The sequence below is a fragment of the Pangasianodon hypophthalmus genome, chromosome 8 (assembly GCF_027358585.1).
Source record: "Pangasianodon hypophthalmus isolate fPanHyp1 chromosome 8, fPanHyp1.pri, whole genome shotgun sequence".
NCBI lineage: Eukaryota > Metazoa > Chordata > Actinopteri > Siluriformes > Pangasiidae > Pangasianodon > Pangasianodon hypophthalmus.
Genome location: NC_069717.1, coordinates 10066044 through 10090760, shown reverse-complemented (window position 1 = coordinate 10090760; position 24717 = coordinate 10066044).

Here is a 24717-nt window from a genome sequence, read left to right as displayed (position 1 = left end):
TCCAAAAACCTGCCTGATATCACTGACTAATACTCTAACATCATAAACAAGTCAATAATAAGTCAATGCTTGTAATATTATGGCTAATTTGAACATCATTCTTGCAAAAGATATTTCCTCAGTTGGTTTTCTGATGATGGTGGTGGAGAGCTGCAACATTTAGTTGCAAAATCTAGTGCCAAAATCTGGATGGTTAATTGTAGACTATGTTTCTAACACATATTTGGGCATGGCTTTATGTAAATTTTGTGCAATTACAACATTTCAGTTTTATATGAATGTATCCATTAGCACAGTTTTACAGGGCAATGTCTTTAATCCATGGCCTCAAATGGCTGAATTGAAATTAAATTGATGCTAAACTGTTTGCAATTAATGTGTTTGTGTGTGCATACCTCTCTGTCAAATATCTGATTGAACTGATGGCAGAAACTTCTCATTTCCAACCTAACGTGGGAGACAATACCTGGACATGGGAATATACACATTAAAAAACCGTCTCATTGCATTACACTCTGCATTAAATCCTGTCTGTCTCACTGCATTAGATCAATCCTGTTTCACTGCATTAAAGCAGGCTGTCTTACTGTCTGTTGAGTGTTACTTCTTTCATGACTGCCAGATCAAACACATGATGCAGAAATGACATGCCATACACTTCCATTCTGATCAGGGAATTGTGTCTTCAGTGAGTGGACCAACACATACAATCTGCAAGACTTGTGGTGGGATACTGAGTGTGATGGTATCAGAAAGCTGGCTGGGATTAGTGGCACATGTCTGATTACTTCCAGAAGCGCTCAAGAGAAGACAGCAGGAGCCTCACAACACATGGCTCAACAACAGCCAGTACATTGAAGCACTGAGGAGTAATACATAGCTTGTACACACAGAAAACCAAGCTTGGAATGATATGCTTAAAATTCACACTGGTCTTGCCGCATGAAACATAAAAAGGTACATCCTCCAGTGTTTGGTCTGTATTTGACTGTCATTTTATCTATTAAGTCTAGCAACTACAAAAATAACATTGATTACATTATCCACTTGCACATGTAGGAGGTGTTTAAACCATGTTTAACTATGTTATTGGTGTCGAAAGTGTGTTTTTACTGTAGTTGTCACACATACACAGGCATGTTGCTGTATGCGAGTAGGTTGCAGGTAGTTGGCGTGTGTGTGTGTGTGTGTGTGTGTGTGTGATGCCACTGCTTGGAGTTGTGGCAGGCAGCCAGATGCACATAAGCTGATATGCACACATGATGAGCTGCGCAGGGAAGATGACAAAAGAGCGAGGGCAACAGGGACATGTCTCCATGGTAACAGGAGACAAGATGATGAGCATCTCCTCTTCCTCCCCACCACATGCCAAATCCGTCTGACTCTCTGTCCCTCCTCATTAACCTCTGAGCTCTCTCTCTCTTTCTGTCTCGCTCTCATTATCACAGCCCAACCGCCCGATCCCCCCATACCTATGACCCTGTGCAAATGCTCTCTTAGGCCAGAGGGGTAAATTTACATCAGAGCTTGATTAAAAATAATGGAGAAGTAATGTTAAAAATATTAATGCTTGACTCCTGTCAAAACTCTCTTCTCTGATGTCCATGCTGCTTTATCACTGTGTGTGTGTGTGTGTGTGTGTGTGTTGAGCACTAATTCTCAGTGTGTTATTACATGCTCTGTGCAGGAAAATTTCTAAAGAACAGTAAGACATAGTGAAAGTAAGACATAGTAAGGAGCAGCATGGATTCTTAAGTGTTTTCCTCATTTTGTCATTTTGTCTTCATTTGTGAAGTATCCAAATATGAATGAATTTAAAGATGTATGTTTGTAACGTACATGAGCATATTACATATATGCAGGGGTTAAACTCACATTTAGGAGGTTGAGGAGCCCTTGTCATGGGTGCTATGGAAATCCTGATTGCTAAAAAAAGGTTTGTAAAAGCATTTTCTAATGTCAAATCATAATAAGACAGTTGACAACAGTAGTAACATCATCAAATTTACCATTAAAAAATCCCTTGCCCAACTTTATTTAACATATGAAAAAAATAATAAGGAGCTAACTGCATAAAAAAATAGCATCTTTGAGTTGAATGCAAAAAAAATGTATGAAGTGTTACCTTGTATTCAGTGAAAAAACACAGGGTTACCTATTAGTGCAAGGTCAGGGGTTCAAGCCCCAACAAACTGCCACCATTGGGCCCTTCAGCAAGGCCCTTAACCCTATCTGCTCCAGGAGTGCCATCTCATGGCTGACCTTGCACTCTGACCCCAACTTCCTAACAAGCTGGGATATGCAAAGAAAGAATTGTACTGTACTATACAGTATATGTGACAAAAAAAAGCTTCTTCTTAATGATAAACTTTTTGTATACACATAAAAGTTATGCGCTGCGATGTAATTTATTTTGTATACATTTTGATGACTTATTTTGATTTGACATATTGCTTATAAGACTCTGTTATCAAGTACTTTGTAACTGTGAATATTAGAAAGAAGCCTTTTTTGTTATATATACTGAAGTACAGAATAGTGAAATTCTTTTCTTCACATATCTCATCTTGTTAGGAAGCTGGGATCACAGTGCTGAAGCAGAGGTTTTAAGACCTTGCTCAAGGGCTAAACAGTGGCAGCTTGGCAGTGCTGCTATTCAAATTCATGACCTTGTGAGCAGTAGGCCAAAACCCTAACCACTTGTTCATAAAGATTTCACAAATTCTTGATAACACATTATGCTGGCAATGTGAACAAATAATAATTCACAACACAAACACCATGAAGAATTCACTTGGGAAAGCGGCAGGCCTTTATATCTCTGTCATGGCTCCACTACAGCCCATCTCTAGCTTGGTAAGAAAGTGCAACATTCTGCTTTTTAATCTCCATTTTTTCTTCCTCTTCACCTTCCACATTACGGAGGAGTAGGCCAGATTCTAGAGTAATGTTCTGCAGCATTGAACACACAACTGTTATTGCAAAAATCCTCATTAGAGTTATTCTGAGCCCTGCTGGTGACTTGTGGCTTCTTCCAAATCTCATTTTCCGTATGCCTAGTGCTATTTACTCCTATGATGTGCACTGTGGAAATACTTCTCAGCAGTGGTCTGTGGTTAAGCAACTATTGTAGTAAACAGGCATTGATAGGAAATCCACTCTCACCCAGTAAACAATTGCATTCAGTCATCTGTCAGACTGCAGTTGGCCCAGATAAAAGCATCATAACAGGCCACATGGCCACAATGTTAGTAAAATGTGCTTGATGATTGCTAATAACTCATCACGGCAGTGTAACTTGGGCCCAACACCAACAGGCCTAAACTAAAGCAGTCTAAAGGGCTGAATAGATCTCAGCTATTTTATACAGCATGTCCATGTGGAAAACATATGTAACATTAAAAGATGCTAAGCAACATGTGTTACTAAATAAAATTACCACTTGCAGGCCTATCCCCATATTTAACCTGTTAATTCATTATACCAACAATACAAACGTAGGTTTTATCACACACCCACTTTCAGTAACTGCTTTTTCTTGGTCAGGGTCACTCCAGGCTCCAGAGCCTATCCCAAGAACACTGTGTGTGAAGAAGAAAGACACCCTAGAAGGGATATCTGTCCATTGGAGGGCACCATGGAGCAGGCTCACTGGAGCTGTGAGGTGGTAATGCTACCTGCTGTGCCACCATGCCACCAGTTGGGTTTTCTGACAGAAAAAAAATATAGCCAGTGAAAAGTAACATTGGTGAATAAACACAAAAACCATAATAAAAAAAATAAAAAATGTAAAAGTTGTGATTGTATTAGTATTCACCTCCATTGCTGTGAAACCCGTGAATTTGTTCTGATGCAACCAGTTACCATTACAAGTCACATCAATTGTTGAATAAAATCAATTCGCAATTAAAATGACACAAGATATCGATATAAATACACCTCTTCTTGGAACACCCCAGAGCTTGTTAGAGAATATATATAACTGGAGAGATCTACAGCTCAGTGGACAACCATAGCCCAGAAACTACACAAAGCTGGGCTTTATAGAAGAGGAGCAAGAAGAAAACCATTCTTTAAAAAAGCTATATCGGTTTGCTTAAAGGTATACTGGAGACTCAGTAAACAAATGGAAAAAGTCTGGTCCTCATCACCGTGAGAACACCATCCTCACAGTGAAGCATGGTGGTGGTAGCATCATGATTCATTTTATCAGCAGTCACTGAGAAACTGGTCAAGGTTGAGGGCAAAAGGGAAGGAGCCAAATACAGGACAATCCTAGAAGAAAACCTGTGCCAGTCTGCAAGAGACTTGAGACTGGCCTAAGCACACTGCCAAAGCTACACTCGAGTGGTTCAAAACCAAGAACCTGAATGTGTTTGACCCAGTCAAAGCCCAGACCTCAAACCAACTGCACATCTGTGGCAAGACGAGATCCTAGTTAAGTCCATTTCAAGTCCAGGTTGTAGCACTACATGTTGTGGGAAAAGTTCAAGGGAGTGAATACTTATGCAAGAAACTGTAAAGCTTCCCTCATTCTGCAGGCATATGCCTGGCACAAGGGGAGTCTTTTAACAAGTATGCTAGTAGTATGAAAAACCTCATATACCACAGCATCATCTATAGTCTGCTGAGAATCTCCTGTGGCGTAGTAACACAAGGCTGTTAGAAGCCTCACTGTTGGAGTAAGTGCACCTGGCATCTTATATCACAGCCACTACTACATTTAAAAAGAAAAAAAAAAGATTTCACCCCAGGCAGCCTGCCTTCAATGCTGCTCAGCGATTGTGACTGGTAATATTGTTGTCATTTGATTTTGGACTTTGTAACAATTAATAAAGTAGTACTCTGTAAAGACAAGGTAAACTTAATATATACAGTACATTTTATTTTATTTGCCAGTTTGGGTAACTGACATTTCATAGACTATGTTCAAAATATTTTTTCTCTTCCATCCCCATGGTCTGCCTTCTGGAATTTCTGCTTATTTACATGTACTTAATCATTAGCACACAGTTAACTTTCCATTATAAGGTAATCACATACTGTATATTCCAGCTTCTGCACAAATTATGCTAGTACTGCACCTAGGTGGCAAATCAAGGCTCGCAAATATAGGTGATCCAGACAGATAACCCTAGCTAAAACAACTTCACAAGTGGCTAACAGTGGCTATAAATTCTACAAAACACATAAGATGGATAGCTATCAGTTCCAGTATCTAGCTAGCAGTGTAAAGAACAATTAAATGTATCACCTGGTCAGCAAGGAGAAAGCTGATTCTTTAAGCTATCATCAGATGCCATCACAAGTGTTTTGCTATTTATTTGTAAAGATTTAACATTTGTACATGTCTAAAGGCATAATTTCATGTACAAAAGCCCTTTAACAAGCCTTTAAAAGCCCTACTTGATTCAGATAAAATTGATTAAACATCAGATGATGACCTACTGTATGTTATCTATTGATCTATCTTTTTGTTTGTTTTGCCAATTCCTGAGAGGTTTATTGGCTTATCTAAGATAGTTAAGCATTCAGTTTTTCATATTGACTTTTTGTAAATTTTATTTTGAAAGAGTCTTCTGTTATTGTCAATTTCAGCCATATGTTATTAGCCAGTTTCAGCCATAAGCCTGTACATGCTTTTCCTCTTTTTCCTCTGTCACATTATTACACATACTTTATATTACCTGTTGGTGAAACTATGTCTTCACACGTAACATCTGTAGTTGAATGGGCTACTTGCACAAATACTTCTGCATTATAACCAAAGCAGCACTTCTGCTTCTGGCTTGTCCATAATAGCAAAGGTGCTATTTTACACCCAGTGTTTGCAGGAGCTCCTGACAATGAATGTCAGTGATGATCATCCTATATGTAAGAACACTTACAAACGCCTTTTACTAAGCTAGAGAAAGGTGTCAGACTGTATGCTTCATTATACAAAAACAACTATGAATATAATAATACTGTACCTATTAATAGAGAAGAACATCCAAGCTAATGTCACCCCAACACTATGACGTTATTGTAAGACTGAAAAAACAAATGTTGCTGTACTGCCGAATGTACACAGTGCTACCGGAGATATGAGGTTCATGCTATTCCAATACAGAAATACATCTTAGCCCTGAGTATAAGTAGCCCATTTACGTTGTGACAGCAGGGGCACGATTTAGTGCCAGTTGCGGAGCAGGGGAGGAGTCATGGAAATAAGCAGGTAATGAGTGATTGTATACACCTCTGTGCAGTTAATGAAAGCCTATTTGTATGCTCAGTGTGCTGCAGTGAGAGCCATAGAGAATAATACCTGAGATAGAATGGCACGTCTGGTCACACGTCACAAGTGGAGCTATGATCATTTTTTTTTCATAAATACATGTGGTGCTGAAACGCATTGGTCGGAAAATAATAAAAAACAGCTGCTTCACACTCTTGGACAAAGCCTGACTCTGGAGTCCTCATTCCTCATTGCCCCCTCCTATCTACCCCCCCACCCCCCCACCCCCAAATCACATACATACGTACATGTTACATACATCTTTAGACATAATGTGTGCAGAAGTTATATCTGTACAAATAAACAGTGAATAAGATTTCCAAGATTCTTTTGACTTGCTGCCTCTCCAGACACTTCAGAGGATAGCCATGAAGGGTGTTGTGGTCTGTCCATGGTGATGTATGTACACCAATGAACTTTGGGTATTTGCTTCTTCAGAGTAATATCTCATAGGCGTTCTCAGTGAAATGTCCTGTGAGTTGGAGAGGCTCCAAAAAGGCACAAAACAATTGTTAAAAATATATAGGCATGTAAAAATTGCCTGAAGTGTATCACAGTCACTCATAAATATCAAAATGCCTGAGACTAATACAATATAGCACTTTTAATATATTGGTGTCTACATGCAACTACATACAAATAAAAATACAAATAAAAGCCATACTTTTCCTCATATGAGATGAGTTTCTCCAGGGACAGATAACACACCACATTCAGAAAAGTTATTTCTGAATTTCTTCATTGTAGATACCATGATGGCCAATGTAAGAAAGTAAGTTTTCTTACATTTTTGAATAGTACAGGATGGATACCGATGTGTGTGTGTGTTTTTTTTTTTAAGATAAATAAGGAATATTTCATTTTTGTGAACTCCACAAAAAAAATGGAGAAAAAAAGAACAGAAGCAAAATGAAGATATTGCATAGCACAAGTGTCAATCTTTTCAACAGCATTTCTGTAGCATCTGTCTCCATTAACAACTTTCGTACAAACTTTCTGCCAAAAAACACTTTAATTATCCTGCTATTCCATAATCACATGCAGAAGTCATTTTCAACACCCTATATTCAGTGGCTCTACAAAAAACATTTCTACTCAGTATGCACTCAACATAGGCAGAGCCAGGTTTGGTAATTGTATTGTAGAATGCTCAAAAATGTAAAGTGTTTCATCACCAGTGCTATACGTGTTTCCCCTTAAACAGACACCTCTTAGAACAGGTTGGAATTTCACCTTTCTTGAAACATCATGGCTAGCAATAGCAGGAAATATTTTTCCCTGAAAGTATAGATTTCTCATGTTAGCAGTCTCTCTTCTATTAACTGTTGAATAAAAATAATTTTCAAATCTGTTCACACTAACCCAGTCTCACTGTGTAATAAACCATTTCTGACCCAAAAGCAAAGCTATTGTTGCCTTGGTGAAAGCAGCCAGTAAGAATGCAGAGACACTCACTGCCTTTTCACTAGAGATGAACAAACTAGCCTTAAACATTCCATTGATTATACAGCAGTATCAGACTTTGAAAAGTTAATTAAACCATTTCCAAAAATGAACAAACAACAACAACAACAACAAAAAAAAAAGATCTGAAGAGAAAATCTATTATTCAGTCCAAATGATCTTTTCATGCCTCCTCCATTAGGTAGTGGAGGCATTATGTTTTCAGGTTTTCCATGTGTCTGTCCTTCCGTTCGTCCTTCTGTCCAAGGTTCTCCTTAGCACAATCTCTCATGAATGAATGATTGAAGGTTTGTAGTTTTATGTGGAATTATCACTGTAACCAAAGAGATGAACAGATTTTAAACTGATCAAAACAGGGTCAAGGTCACAGCAAGGTCAACTGTCTGAAATAGTTTTTCTTCAATAGCTTCCTTCCTTTTTGAAATATATTTTAAGGGTGTTTCTGGCAAAAAATTAGTAGCTATTAGCTAGCTGAGTGAGCTAGACTAGCTAGCCAGATCTTTTGGTGTTTTACAGTATGAACGCTCTATGTTAAACTTAAATTGTGTAGATGTTCCCTTCATCTTTGCTACAAAGCTAGCTAGCAAACAAACCTAGGAAGCTACTGAGACCCCAGCAGTATTCAGCTAAGTTAGCTACCCAGCTAACATTACCTTTCTTTATATAATTGAGGTATCTTACTATCTTACGTAGCTTACTTGTTTAGTTACTCAAGTCAGTGTGTGTGTGTGTTTCCACCACTGATTATATGCTATACTCAAATAAATACCAGCCATAAAATTACTGGATTTGGTATTTGTATAGTTGACACAACATAATTGCTAGATTGCCATTAGAACCAAGCATTAGTTTAAATTCCTCCACTGGAAAGAAACTGTAACCCCGTATTCGGTTCAGGTAGATTCCCAGTAGATTCAGAGTGACACAGCTCTAAGGACATTGGTATCATTATAGTTGTGAATCACACACTGCAATTAAAGGTAGAACTGAGGAAGCCCTAAGGATGAGTGGCTCTATATATATATATATATATATATATATATATATATATATATATATATATATATATATATATATATATATATATATAGTCACCTCCAAAACTATTGGAACAGCAAGGCCAAATCATTTGTGAGAAGAGAGTTCAGAGTTTCATATACTTGCTGAGAGGAAGGAACTTGTGACAAATGTTGGTTGTTTGCTGTTTGTTGGTGCAGAATGTGTGTCTGTGTGTGTGTAGGCATTTTTCATGTGTTGACCTAGAGATGTCATGATGTGGAAACTGGACAATGTGTTTATGTCATTAGATCTCTTTTGGAGTGTTTTGTGGTTTATCTGTGTCCTTGCTCTGCTTTTATTTTTATTGTTCCAGATGTCTCTCCTTTTATCCCCTTTTATTTTTTAACATTTAGGACTATTCAAGATGCATTAGTTTCACCAGTGAGGTTCTCTAATCTAATTTGTAAGGGATTTGACTGGCTCATTTTTATAATCTAACACCTATATATGTAATTTCTTCCAGCTACCTTGTTACCAACATCATTAACATGAAAAACATACTACATTGTATATGACAAATATTATGAGGAATTGTGCCACACGTATCTCATTGTCAAAAATGCCTTTGGCAACTGGTCATGTGCCATGAAAGAATCAAGTACCTCAAATGAGGATGCAGGAAATATGTCAAACATACCAAGCAGTCTTCTACAATGTCCTCATTTTAATGAGATGGTACAATGTTAAGTGCATGTGTTTTATTTCAAACAAAGAGGCTAGAATGCTTTAGCTATTTCTCTAGATAGTTAACATCACAAAGCTAATTTGGGTGCATAACTCATATGTGGAGGCTTCAGCGACAAGTAAACTGCCATTATTTCTGATAGATAGTTGCATCCAATTGAAATTACTGTAGTCATCCAAGGATTGTGAGATAAAACTCATTAAAAAACATTCATGGAGATTTTTTTTGTCAGAACAATTACCTGGCTCTTAAAAATAAATGGCTTGAATGAGAGAGTGAAATGGAGAGCTCCTTGATTGATTGGTAGAATAAATGCTTGGATGATAAAATTATGAGAATAGATTGAAAGGGAAACTGAATAAAAGAAATCAGGTAAATTATGCTCCAGTTGATACTTCTTGATTTCACAGTATTTTTTATTTTATTTTTTTAAATATGGACTGAAGCAAATTACTTATAAAAAGTGTAAACTGCTTATGATACATAGAAAGTCGAAGGCTGAAAAAAATGTATGATTCTTCAAACACATTTCAGGTGTACTGCACCAGTTGAAGGTTGGCAGAGTGGTGTACCAGGCAGCATTTCTGCCTCATAGCTCCAGAGTTCCAGGTTTGATCCTGAGTTTGAGTTACTGTCTGTACTGAGTTCCACAAGTTCTTCCCCTGTCCATCTGGGTTCCTTCTGGGTTCTCTGGTTTCTTCCCACTGCCCAAAAACATGCCGGTTGATGCATTTTTTTAAGGCTAAATTATCTCTAGGTATGAATGAATACGTGAGTGTGTGTTTGTGTATCTATGTGTGTGTGTTGCCCTGTGATGAACTGGCATCCAGGGTGTATTCCCACCTCTCACCCAGTGTTCTCAGGATAGACTCTGGATCCAAGTGAAGGTGTGCTTCCAAAGCACTTCAAATGATATCTGTTGCAGAGAGAGCAGGGGGTCCACACTACTTGAGACTCTCCGCATATGTTTTTTTTTACTCAAGTTTCTCCGTTTTATAGAAGTTGTGGAGGACTGTTCAGGCAAATACAACATGCATCAACTCTGTTTTTGTGGGTTTTTTTTCAAAATTTTTCAAAATTTCCAGATGGTGCACATTCAACATAAATATGAGGTCTGCTCAAACATTTCTTGAATTCTTGGAGTAAGCCTTCATGTTTTTGGCTGTATGTAAAAAGCCTTCATGTTTTTGGCTGTATGTACAATCTGCAACGATGAGGTCAGGATTGTCAACTCTTTGTGGTAAGTGAAAGGGAATAATGTGCCACTGACCAGCTTGTAGCATAGATGAGAGCACTCAAAAATGCATCATGGCACTTTCCTCAGCGATCAATATTAAAATCCATGAATATGTAATTGGCATTAACAAGCCTTTGTAGTATAACCCAAAAGCTTGATGGGACAGTTGTGGTGCTGTGTGCCATCTAAGGCACCTGCACACAAGGAACAGCCAATCTTTTCCTCATCCTCTATGATCACTGCCAGAACATCTTGTACTTTCATTGCCTCTTAACATAATCCCTGCTCATTGTGCTCACAGTTTTACAAAGCAGCCAAAAGATGTCATGGGCCCCAGTGCTAAACAAACTGGCTAGATCATAAAACTCAACATACTGAAGCTGTATATGGTGAGGGCAGTTTGAATAATACATTAAAACCCTCATTGGATATCCTAATGTTGCAATACTGGACTTTACAGGAAAGTGAATGGGATTTCTTTCCCAAAACATGTCGTGGTATTGAGGCTTCACCAGTCAGGTATCATAGTGTTATGCAAAAGGAGGCTTTTTTCTAATTAAAAAAAAAAAACAAACAGTCCAGTGTTGCGGCCTCAAGTTATACACTTTTCTTCCAGATGCTAACAAGGTGTTTGTTGGCTATTACCAATTTTTGTTATTACTGTTCTGTGTGGCCAATTAGCACAGGACTACCTTTACTGCAGGAGCTTGATGTTTGGCCAAATTGAGGAGGTAATTTGCTCCTGAATAAAATTGGTGAGGTCAGGCCTTCCCACAGCCTCTGCAGCCATTAAATCCCATCTTAACCGGACACTGCAGGGGCCTGCCAGAAACATTCCCAACTGTCTTATAACTAGCAGACAATTACACTTCGCTTAACTATCCTCTGGATAGTGTCTACAGGAGTGAAACTATGCTTTTGCAGAAACCTTGAACAAGAATAATGCGTAGTCAAAACAAGAGGGGGTGCAGCGTTGGGGTTTAAAAATGCAGTACATAATATACTATAGACCTTTTACAAATCACCTCTCGAAGGTAGAAATTGGAGTATGCATATATATGAGGTTTTAAGGTAACCACCATGTGCTTGGAGAAAAAAAGCTGCAACTTGTATGTTTAAAGAATTTCATTGTACAGGGAAACTTGGTTTTCCTCACTGAGCACATGACAATAAACACTTTGAATCTTTGAATCTTTAGTTTAGACATTAGAAAATCTTAGGTTGAATCTTAGATTTAGACATTAGAAAAGTTTACATAAGTTTTTCTTCTTTATATTCTAGAATGTAATGTATGTTATTCTAGGATGTTATTCTAAGATGTTATGTACAGCCATTAATAAGAAAGTGCACTGTTTTTTGCCCATTTTTGGCCAGACATTTTTAGTGGAAATATTAGTCTAATATTAGCTAAGTCAAACATGCATTGATCGATTTTATTTCTCACTAATGAACTCAAAACATTTACAATTACAGAAAGTGGAGATGCTGCATCTTTCGAGCGGAAAAATCGGATTGAGAAGGGCCGAGCTTCCAGGCGTGTCAGTTGAAATCGGAGCGTTCCAAACACCTACACAGATGTCAATCATTCCAGATTTACGTGTCAACTGGCTCATCTGCCGTTTTTATTGAAGCAAAAAAAAAAACTCACTTGACTCTCTTTCTGAATGATAACTTGCAGCAGAGTACTCCGATATTAAAATGCCGAGCTCCTACACAAAATGCATAAAGGTTGGCAGGTCTGCCTTTGAATGCCATGTCTCCTTAAAGTGGGAAACTGCTTGTCCACTCCAAACAAGCTCAAAGAGCACTTTACGTATATAAGAGTAGACTCCCTGGAATCACTGCTGATGGAATTGAATGATATGCCACATTTCTCTCTAAGGCTGACTCCTGGTCACCTGTGAAAGCTCCCCAAAAGGCATTATAGGCTTTAGAGTGGAATATTCACACTGTACTTGTGACTACAGTTATAAAATCCTGAAACTGGTGCTGGTTATTTCAAAACCCATTTTATTCTGAAGGGTCAGATGCTCTAACCATATGTTTGGTTATAAAAAATCTCCTCTTACCAAATGTTTTAACTTTACTTCCACTTACAAAAAAGGCACAAGGTTGACATGTTGCTTTCCCTTTGACTGCTTTAGAGATGTCAGAATTACAGGATCCCTTGATACACTGCTTATTTCACGCTTACTTGGTGTTGGTTTGATAGCCTGCTGTTTGTCTAATTAATTTATTTCTACTTATTATGAACCAGTAGAAGCCCTTCATGTAGTTTATTTGTACACTTACAAGTGTAAAATCTCTCATTTCACACTTTCTTTTTGTCACTAACTATATCCTTCTTGTTACAATCAGTGACAGGATCCTTCCTCCGCCACTGACCAGTGATGACAATTAACAAATTTGTGGTGCAGCATTGGACCTGCCACAAAAGGGCACATTGATGGCATGACAATGAATGAGCAATGAATGACATATATCTTTACAAATTTACACTGATTAAAGGGTGACACAGCACTTTGAATAAACAGCTGACTAAGGAGCACTAGTGCTGTGGGGATTACAAGGTCCTTCCACAAGAAAGCAGGAAAGCAAGAACTGTGATCAAATTGCATTAGCTTCACTTCAGTAAGAGAAAGCAGCAACATCGCATCCTTCACTATGCCTTAGTAGGATTGTGGCCAATCGTTCTTAAGTAGCTGGAAACTGGAAATACACTAGCAAAGTCAGCCCTACAGTATGCAGGAAGAGTAGTAGGTGTGTGTCCATGTCTGCACTTACAGTATCTCTGCGTATCTCAGCACTAAACTAACAAATTTAATATTTGGCATGACAACTCTTTAATAAAAGCCTTTAAAATGTTCATTAGTATTCTCAGGCACAGTTGATACAGTTTGGAGTTTTTCTAAGCATCTTTGGAGAATCTCTCTCACTTGCTTCTGTTTTTGAAGGTAGTCCAGTTTGTCTGAAAAGACAATTATCAAATTAAATATATTACTTTCTTTACTGACATACAAATACTTTTCTTTTTATAGGCACTTTCTGGATGAAATGTTTGTACATTTAAAAACTGTAGATAATAATCATGTATAGAAGAAGACATCAAATAAACATCTAAGAAAATACAAAATTTGTACTTAAAAAACTGGGTGCTTAAGACTAAGGAGGAATGAATTTGTTTAAATAAATATGTTAGCATTGGTAAATTGCTGTGGAATTAAACACCTTGCCATGATTTGTTATAGGAAAATAATAAACTTCAGGGTGGCAATGACCCTGTGCATCACACCACCCCATCACTGATTATTTTCCTATAACAGCACATCCCATTGTGTTTTATTCCTTACTTAACAATCTTCCTTAACTGTTTTCTTAACTAAATAACATGCTGTAATATGATATAAAGTTACATGGTTTTGTGATTTTTTTTTTTTAATTCTGCTGCACCACTATTCCAGAGTGACATTAACACCTGTGACCTGTTAGTTTGAGTGGATTCAGACATGCTGAGCGGTCCATGGAGCAAGTCCTGAACACTAGTCAATGAATGCAGTGCTGTCTGCTATGCTGAATTCCATCATTTCCCATTTTCAATTGAGCCCTTCCTATCCTGACAAATAGACTGAATAAACTGTCACAGAGGATAAAACTCAATCTACTGGCTTTTCAGGCCCACCCAAGTGGATGCTCCGCTTGCCTGGCTGGTGAGTGTTGGGCTCAGATTTATTCCTTTTTCGGAATTTATTTTAGACGAGTGTTCTGTTTCGCTTTTTTTTGGATACTCAAATGTAGAGGTTGAGCATTTAGTGAGTGTAAAGTGAGCAAATATGTGCAGATATGTAATCATCTACACTCCTTTTCTCTATTAGAAAACATTTTTGAGTGCATTCATCTCTCTCTCTCTCTCTGTGTGTGTGTGTGTGTGTTACAGCAGTTGGGATAGGCTTAGAGAGAACTTTTTAAAAAGTATTCCAGAGACAATTCATTAATGATACATCTCCGATTGTCCCAGATTAACACAACAGAGAGGGGCAGCCTGCTGAATCAATCTGTGCAAATTTGGAGGCAGTCCAAATAAGTGTTTTAAAGGGCTTTGTGTGTGTATGTGTGTGTGTGTGTGATCAGCATTATAGCTGACAAGTGGTTGCAGAAGGGGTCTCCTCCCCAAGCAGCACGCAGAGAGAAGCACCTGAAAATATTCCCCTGAATTCCATCAACAAGAAGTAATTGAAGAAAAGGAGCTTCAGCAAGTGTGTGTGAAAAAAAAAAAAGAAAATACATAATTATCACTCTTCGCTGTCAAAGAAGGAATAGGTTAGGGAGCTGGTGAAGGAAGTCTGAAATTCCTTGTTTTTTTTTCTAAGTCTTTTGCTCCAGAAGGTCTACAGAGGGGCTGGTGAGAAATTCCTTACAGACTCTTCCATAACCTTGCAAGCAGCTGGAATTAAACCATTTCATACAACCAGCTTTATACACTCTCACTTATGACAAGGAAAATATCATTAGAACAGTTCAAAACAGAGGGGAAGCTACTGAGAAAAGACACGCACTGCTAGAGAACGTGCTTAATACCTTCAGATTGCTTTCCTTTTGTAAATTCCCTGCTTTAGGGCAAACTGCTGTTCTGTCTCAGTTGTGTATGATATATGAGCTCTCAAAAGAGAGTTACAGTGTAGAACAATGACAGATAATGAAGCATGGAACAGTTCCTAATGTTAATGTTGTATCATTGTAGCTAACAAAGAAAAATGGACCAGAAGAGCAAAATGAGGTTCTTTAAAATTCATTGAAATACTCCTTAAAACAATGGCTCTCAAATTACTGGGTCACTGTGTCACAGTATTAATTTACAATATGCAAGCAATTCCATTTCCACAATTTTTAAATGACTGCAGTGCATTTGGTGAGGCATCCTGGTTTTTACGATTTGATTAATTTTAAATGCCTTGTATTTTTCATTTAAGGGTGTAACAGAAGTTCTATCTGTATCTATGTCTGTTTTTTTTATTTAAAAAAAATACACACACAAACACACACACATGGAATTTTTATTTTAATTTCTTTCTGAGAGTACCTCAACCTCAGCTGCATAACTCAAGTTCATCACTGGTCTTGAGTAGGGATGTGCACAGGACTGTATTATTATACATTATGTTATATAATAATGTATTATTATTATTATTATTATTATTATTATTATTATTAATTTATTTATTATACTGCTTGAATAGTTATTCTTTTTTGTTTGTAGCTGCATACAGTATTGTCTGTCAAATTATGAACAACATAGTAACCTAATTTGAGCCACTGTGACCATGACCAGGCAGTTTCTAAGGATAAAAGAAGGAGCCTTGTAAATGCACTGCACAGTGTTGCCTTTGTTTGTGCCATGAGCTTCATAACCAACTGCGCACTTGTGCTCACAAGCTTTATATCTGACTGCTCACCCACAGATAAGTAAAAACCTCTCCCTTTTTTTGTTGCATCCCATGAGATACCAATCTGTCTCACCACTAGTCTCAATTCTGCACACCTCTAGTCTCATTTCTGGCAAGCTTTCTAAAAAAAATTAAATAAAAAAAATAGTGTGTCTCATTTCTATTCATATCTGTATTTGTAGCTGTTTATAACACATTATCTGTTCATCAGATCAATGTATATGTATTCAGTTACATCCCTACTTTCACTGTTTGTCTTGTGTAGTAGAAGAACCTTTCATCCAGATTTGTTCTGCCTCTACCTTTGACATACTGTTTTTGCACCTAGCAGATTCTGAGGCTGTGATGAAATGCACCACTGGGATATGTTTATGGCATAATCACAAAGTTTAATCACCAAGTATTACCATGTGGCCTGCCGATAAATAGAGATGTAGAGAATTAGTTAGACTGACTGAACTACTTACATCAAGACATAGGCCTATATATTAGGATCAATGGTACAAGCACAAAATTAATGCATGGGATTATGGTGTTATAAATTCTTAGCAGCTGCACAGACAGTAACATGGACAAAAGCAGCACATTTGTAAAAAAAATAAAAATAAAAATAAAAATGCCGAGACAGAATGTGTGGCTAGGTGTGTTACTGTGATATCCAGTCAAATCAGGTCCATTAATTCTCTATTAATAACATAGCAAGTTCTGTGCAACACAGTGATATTTTTGTAAAGGCATATGATTATAATTCAGTTATAGATTTTATGTAAAATATGTTAGCGATGTGGTACAAATGTGGACAATATATACAATGAGGTCAGAGAGAATCAGTCTAATTCAAAGGTATGTATGAGGAAAGTCAGATGAATATACAGAATGGTAAAAAGGAGTATCACTAGAAAGAATGATACACATTAAACAATTTGCTTAAAAGCTACACAATCATAACACTGTGGTACATTATGATTTTAAGTGAAGTTACGCAATATATAGAAAGTGAAAAAGACAGTGAAAAATTATGTCAACTGTCAGTTGCTTTCTATAAAAGCACCAACCATTTGAGGTAAATGTAAATGTAAAAAAAACAAACAAACAAACAAACAAACAAAAAAACTTAAAATAAAAAAGACTAGGGAAAAATAACCAGCTGGTTCACATAACTTTAAATAGAAATTTTTAATTATTCTTTTTAGCCATGTCATTAACTGCATAAATATATTTTATTATTATATTTTTATTAAATATATTTAGATATCTAAATATATTTAGAATTTTATATCTGAATCAGGGCTGAATGTGAGTTGCTTGATCTTATTTGTTAGAAATAAATTATTCAGGGAGTTGTATTTATTTAGTAGTTCAGTAAACTACAAGTATATTTAACAAACATACAAACAAGCCCAGGTTAAAAAATATGTTTTATTTTAAAAACAGTTATTGAGCTAGCATTCCTAATATTTTCTGGAGAACTATTCAAGAGTTTAGAGGAGATATAGCAATACACCTGCTGACCTACAACTAATCCTAACAGTAGACTTGGCTCAGCTCAAAGTTCTCGGGATGGGCTATACTGTTTCAGGAGATCAGTGAGATACACCAGCACTAAACCATTTCTAACTTTAAATGTCATGAGAAGGGCTTTGTAGTCATTGTGGAACGTTACAGGTTGCTAGTGTAGCTTGTTTAAGACTGGAGTAATATGCTCTGAATTTTTTTTCCTGGTAAAGGATGCAAAGGACACCACATTCTGAACTATTTTCATTGCTGTGAATAACACAGTTTGAGTGCTGAATAATTTCCTGTAGTTCCTATAGAACTGATGAAGCCCCTGGAATGAGTGGCTACAAGATTAAAACAGATTATGAGACATTACGAGGCATTTAAATGACCTGGGTGACCATATGAGAAAATATCAGAGAATATTCAGGTATCATTACAGTGGATTCACCACAGTAGGCCAATATCAGAACACCAGCACAGAGGTGTGGAAGACATAAGCTCTGAGAATGGTCTCACAGCGGCAAATTTGTGAAATGAAACCGGTTAAGGTCAGGGCGAGGGAATATTGTTACCAAGCAGAGCTTTTCTTATGATTTCATTTGTATTAAAAATCCAACATATATTAGAATTCCTATAGGAGAATGGGTTACCATTTCGGCACTCATCGCACCACTTCCACTGGAAATATCCGGTCTGCGCAATCAGCAATGAGCTATCTGTCAGGGGCCTGTAGGGAGCAACACACTGATCGCAAATGTCAGGAGGGAAAGCTTTGGGTCTCTGCCCGCTTATAAAGGGGATAAATTCTGAGTGAGTCAGTAATAAAGGAATGACTTTATCACCACCGTTTCTGCTCACTTATCTATAATTCAGAGACCGGTGCTGACTTTTAGTGAGCAAGCTTATTAAAGCTCGTATCTCAGGCACGTCATGAACAGCACATTGGGTGGAAGGGGCGGAGCCTTTAAACAGCTGTAAATCACATTCTCATTGGCCAGGCCTGTGATGTGTAAATCAGCAATAATGGCCTTAGATAAACCTGCCGTCTTGGCCAGAAGGTCACTGCATTCATAAAGCTTTTCTTTAGGGCAATTATTTCATTATTTGATAATCACAGCTGATAATAAGGTGTTCCGTCAGCCAAAGAAGCCAGATTGCACTAAACCTGTGTTGATTTAGCACCTCATTCAATAACATAGCGATACACTCACTGGCTGCTATTACTTTTATTATTAGGAACACCTGTACACCTGCTCATTCATGCGAATATCCATATCAGCCAATCATATGGCAGCAGTACAATGCATAAAATCATGTATTGCCTGTATGTTTTTGACAGGAGTGGTACGTGATGTGGTTTTCTACTGTTGTAGCCCATCCACCTCAAGATTTGACATGTTGTGGATACTGAGATGCTTTTTTGCTCACCATGGTTATAAAGAGTGGCTATCTGAGTAACCTTTCTGTCAGGTCAAATCAGTCTGGACATTCTCCTCACTTATCAGCCATTTCTGCATGCAGAACATCACATCACTGGATGTTTTTGTTTTTCACACCTTTCTGTGTAAACTCTTGAGATTTGTGTGTGAAAATCCCAGGAGATCAGCAGTTTCTGAAATACTCAAACCAGCCCATCTGGCACCAACAACAATGCCATGGTCAAAATCACTGAGATCACATTTTCCCCATTCTGATGTTTGATGTGAACATTAATTGAAGCTCTTGGCCTGTATCTGCCTGATTTTATACATTCTGTTGCTGCCACATGATTGGCTGATTGGATAATTGCATGAACGAGCAGGTTTACATGTGTTCCTATTAAAGTGGAGAGTGATTACATAAGGATAATATTAGCAAAATTAATATAGCAATATAGATAAAGCTTATATTTTACTCTGGTGAACTGCAGAGTTAATAGTTTGCTGTTAAATTATTAGTAGCTATACTGTACGTCACCATGACACAGGGAACGCTGGCCTAAACATCGACCACCTAGTGTTTTGTGCCAATCATTTTATTTTATTTGTTTTTTTTCCCCCACTGACCCCAAAATGAGACTCGCTCTATCACACACATCTATTATAATGTAAACACAATCAATCACATTACAGTGAAGCAGCACATTGATTTTAATCCAAAATATATTGATATTACGCAGACAGAAACAGTGCTATGAGAGAGACGTATTAGAAGTTATTCTGCTCAGAGTAACACCCACACACAGCGTTTTCTGTTGTACAAACACAACCCTGACTAGACTACTCTATATTTATCCATTACAGTGCCAATTTCCAATTTCACCCAATGAGGCAATCATAAGTGCAGTTACCAAGTAGTCAAACACAAATCACACACCACACACATTATTAAATGAAACAGGTAATCTCCGCCTGTCAACATGCATTGTCTTTATGGCTTAAATGCTATTTTGGCTTTTTTCTGGTAAGTTTTATACACCCGCTTCCAGGGCAGGCATTCTATTTGCTGCAGAATTTATCTTAATGTGTTCAAACATTACTTGTCAGTTCACTTCATCAGAGAAAATAAAGCCCTAATCAAATCTGAAAGCAACTCTAACTGTGTAAGCAAGTCGCTATTCATAAAAATGAAAGATGGAAAATGAGTTTTCTGTAATATATAAACTATTTCACTGTATTTCCCAGTATGTGCACTGCAGATGTTTTGGCCCAGTAGATAAATATTCATTTCCTCCAATATGAGAATAATTGAAAGGCTATAAATATTTATGGTCACATGGGAATGTGCTTTATACAAGTTCTAACCACGTTAGTTGTATTTTCTTTTCAATAACATTTAAATTTGGCTTAATACCTTGCATAAAATAAAAAGTAGGTTTTTGCTATTGCAATCAACATTTTGTTTGGTTCATTTCCTCTTCTCAAAGTGTCAGTAACATGCACATCCAAGCAATAAGAGACTCAAAAGGCATGTTATTTAGTCATAAAAATAAATGACAGACATGTCTATTATTTAAACTTAGAAATTAGTTAGCTACATAGGTGAAGAAATTTAGGTATGTGTTGATTTAGATATTAGCATAAGCCACAGGCACAGTGTGTGTATCCAATTAGGTGTGAAGTAATACATTTGTATATAGTATAACCAGCAATTACTGGATTTAAATAGTTTTAACTGACCACAAATCAGGTCATGACCTCAGTAACTTGTGGTCTTATGTGATCGTGTCTCCTTGTGAAGGGCTTTTTTGTCACTTTACTGAATCATACCTAATATGCATTGAAAAAAGAAAAAAAAATCTCAATTCAAATGCTGCATGTCACTCTGTCACTACGTCACCTGCCACTGAAATGCCAGTTCTCACATAAATAAAAATAGAATGGTTGCCTGTTGTTTTGTCAATTGCAAGTGTGAATGCAGAATCACAATTAAAGCACTTATATATATAAGGTGAATGATGACTTTTTTGTGTGTGCTGTGATGATACTGGCATTGGTGTGAGTAACATGGAACTGTGTGCATAAGAAATTATCATGATAGTCAAGTGACAAGACATACTAAAGTCAGATTCACATACTTGGCCAATAAAGCCCTTCACAAAGGTGTGGTGTGTGTGTGGTCCGACGTTTCCTCTGTTCCCCATTCACAACTTTATTTCCTACCTGCAACTAGTTGCCATTTAGTATTTGACATGCAAAAAAAGAAAGAAAAACTTATCTTTCATCATATCCTGCCATATATGATCTCTCATAAAATGTGTACAGAGACATTATGAAGAAAATGACAGCTTGTAAGGATATAGCAAAGATTGTTGCTGCCTCTGGTGTGTGTATGTGGCTAGTACAATTAGCTTGCTTTGCTAATCTGCTGACAAAGCTAGTACGATGCTACCACATAATGTAAATGTTCACACTGATTAGTGCATTATTTAATGTGTATTTTAAGTAATTTGTGTTAGCTTTAGAAGCATTTCCATTTCACCAACTACTGACACAAACTACATGCAACACAAATGACCTGTAACTTGTAACTAAAAGCTACTCTTTGTTTAAAGTAGCTAAGCTACAGCTAAACTACCCTTTTGATAAAGTAGCTAGCTACATTCCAAGCTACTAAGAAAAAGTAGTTAACTACACTGATGCTATTTTAAGGAAAATAAACTGTGACAAATGAATTTTATTGTGTAACTTTATATCACAAAATATACAATGTATGAAGCAGTTTTTTTTATCATAAAAGAGATTTTGAATCACTCTTAGTAAGGAAAGCAACAATCAATAAGCAAGAGATGCAAAGAGGGCTTACATACTTCGCTACTCCTAGTTCATTGTGTTTCTGAAAATATCTAGCTAGCTAGTTAATGCTAATGGACATACAACAATCCACATAAAAAATGGTGGGTTGTTTGGTGAATATGAATAACAATGATTGTCATCTTTGCTTGTTATTTCATATTGACTGATGCATATTGGCTGATGCATATTGTAGATTTTGACAAAGATACGCCTACCTTCTCCAGAGTATTCTTGACTTCTGTTGATGTTGTGAAGGGGTTTTTCTTCACCAAGGAGAGGATTCTGCGATCATCCACTTTAGTTGTCTTCCATGGTCTTCCAGGCCTTTCAATGTTGTTGAGCTCACCAGTGCTTTCTTTCTTTCTTTTTAAGAATGTACCCAACTGTTGATTTGGCCACACCTAAGGTTTTTACTATCTCTCTTATAGATTTATGTTATTTTTTTTTAGCCTAATGATGGCCTCCTTCACTTGCATTGAGATCTCCTTGGACTTCATATTGGTAGCTCCATTCGAACAGCTGCCAAATGCCAACTCAATACCTGATATCAACTCCAGATATCAATACCTGATATCTGCTTCATTTGTCTTGAAGTAATGAGGGAATGGACCTCACCTGGTCAATTAACTTCTTCAGTCAATTGTCCAAATACCTTTGAGCCCCTGAAAATGGAAGTACTTTGCTTAAAATGGCTGTAATTCCTAAATGGTAAATGCCATATTTTTGTGGAACCTCTTAAAATAAAGCTGAAAGTCTACACTTCGATCACATCTTGATTGTTTTATTTCAAATCCATTGTGATGGTTTATAAAGGCTAAATCACAAAAACTCTGTCATTGTCCAAATACCTCCAGAGCTATATATATATATATATATATATATATATATATATATATATATATATATATATATATATATATATGTAATGTCTAATGTTTTAGAATGTGAGCTTCAATGCATCAAAAATGAGATATTGGATTGGATGGTTATCAGGTCTTGAATTTTTTTCTTACTATTCCAACTGAACCTGGAACACAGGTTCCAATCTGATTCTATCATGTGATTCAATCAGCTAAGCCACTCCAGGTCTTAGCTCAAAGCTCCTCACTGTGTTACAGCAATTTAGTGGGGGCAAAAAAAAAAAAATCACTCTGCACTGACACATGATTCATGTAGCTTTTTTGTTAGGATTGTTGGCTACTAAATCATTGATCAATGCACAAGCGGTGGCTTTGTGTGGAAATGGCTGTGCAGTAATGTGACCATGTTAACAGCATTCTGTTTCTGGATGAATGATTGCTGCTAACACACCATGACTGACAGCCATGTTCCTCCCTCTCACTGTGAGTTAATTACTCTCCGATTCTCTATCCACTTGTTCATCCTTTCAGCAGCCTTCCCATGTTAATTGTGCACTGAGCAACTGAAGTCTTTGAAAATCATATTCTTTTTCTTTCTTCTCCTGGACTTTGTCATTTTACTCAAATATTGTCCACTAGCTTTGAGCCTTTATCCGAACAACCTATTCCTTCCTGTGGAGATCCATTTCGCCAAATCTACTTGCCTTCAAATTCAATTCATCCTGGAAGTAATGTATGATCTTTATTTTTAATTAACCCATGAATCCATTCAGGTTGTGACAAGCATAATTTCTGCACCAAAAAGCAATAATTGATAAAGGAATGTCACTGGTTTACTACATAATCATTTTCACCATGAAATGAGAGATCCCTATGTATCTTCTCAGTCAGGAATGTGAAGCTAAAGAAGCATATCCTGACTAACAGAGACTAAAAACTGTACACTCGTAAAAAAAAAGTTGCTTTCACACTTTTTTATCTACAAAAAAACCTTGCCCAGAGTATCTTTTACGCTCACATAATGTGGACACTGTAACCATAACAAGACCCTTACCTTGCTAGTATCTGCTAACTAATTAACCTAGCTTGCTATCAAATTCAAATTTCAAGTTCAAATTTTATTGGTTGCAAACACAACCATACACAGTATGACGTGCAGTGAAATGCTTTTCAAGACTGTCTGGTGACATAAAAACAGAATTTACATAAACCAGAATTTACTTGCAAGTATAAAAAAATATGGAAATATAATATAAAGGATATAAAAGATAGATGGCAGAAAAAGTATGGACTATATGTGGAATAAAGTGCAGATATGTGCAGTTTTACGTGCAATACAATGCTGTGCAACATCAAGCTGAGGTAGCTGCAGTGAAATACCTAACATGTGTAATAAATATTTATAAATATGGGCCAATATAGGTATAATAACAAGAATGTAGCGAGTGTGGGTGTTGTGCAAACATTTCCAAGGTCTAGCCTTAGCTGTCCTGGTTGAGGGCCCGAAAGGCCTGTGGGAAGAAGCTCCTCCTCATTCTGTCCGTGTTGGCCTTCAGGGAGTGGAAGCACTTCCCTGACTGCTGACAGAGAGAAGAGTCCATTGTTCAGATGGCTGAGGTCCTTCACTATCTTCCTGGCCTTGGTTCAGCACCATTTGCTGTAGACAGACTGCAGGTCAGGGAGCTCAGTGCGGATGGTATGCTCAGCTGATCGCACCAGAGCCCACCTATCCTACTTGGTGCTGTACCCAAACTAGACTTCCCGTCAGGATGCTCTCAGTGGTGCAGGTGTAAATGTTCCTTAGCACCGTAGAGGACGGTTTAAAGTCCCTTAAGCATCTAAGGTGGTAAAGATGCTGACGGGCCTTCTTCACCAAGGTGTTAATGTGACAGGACCAGGACAGATCCTGCGTAATGTGAA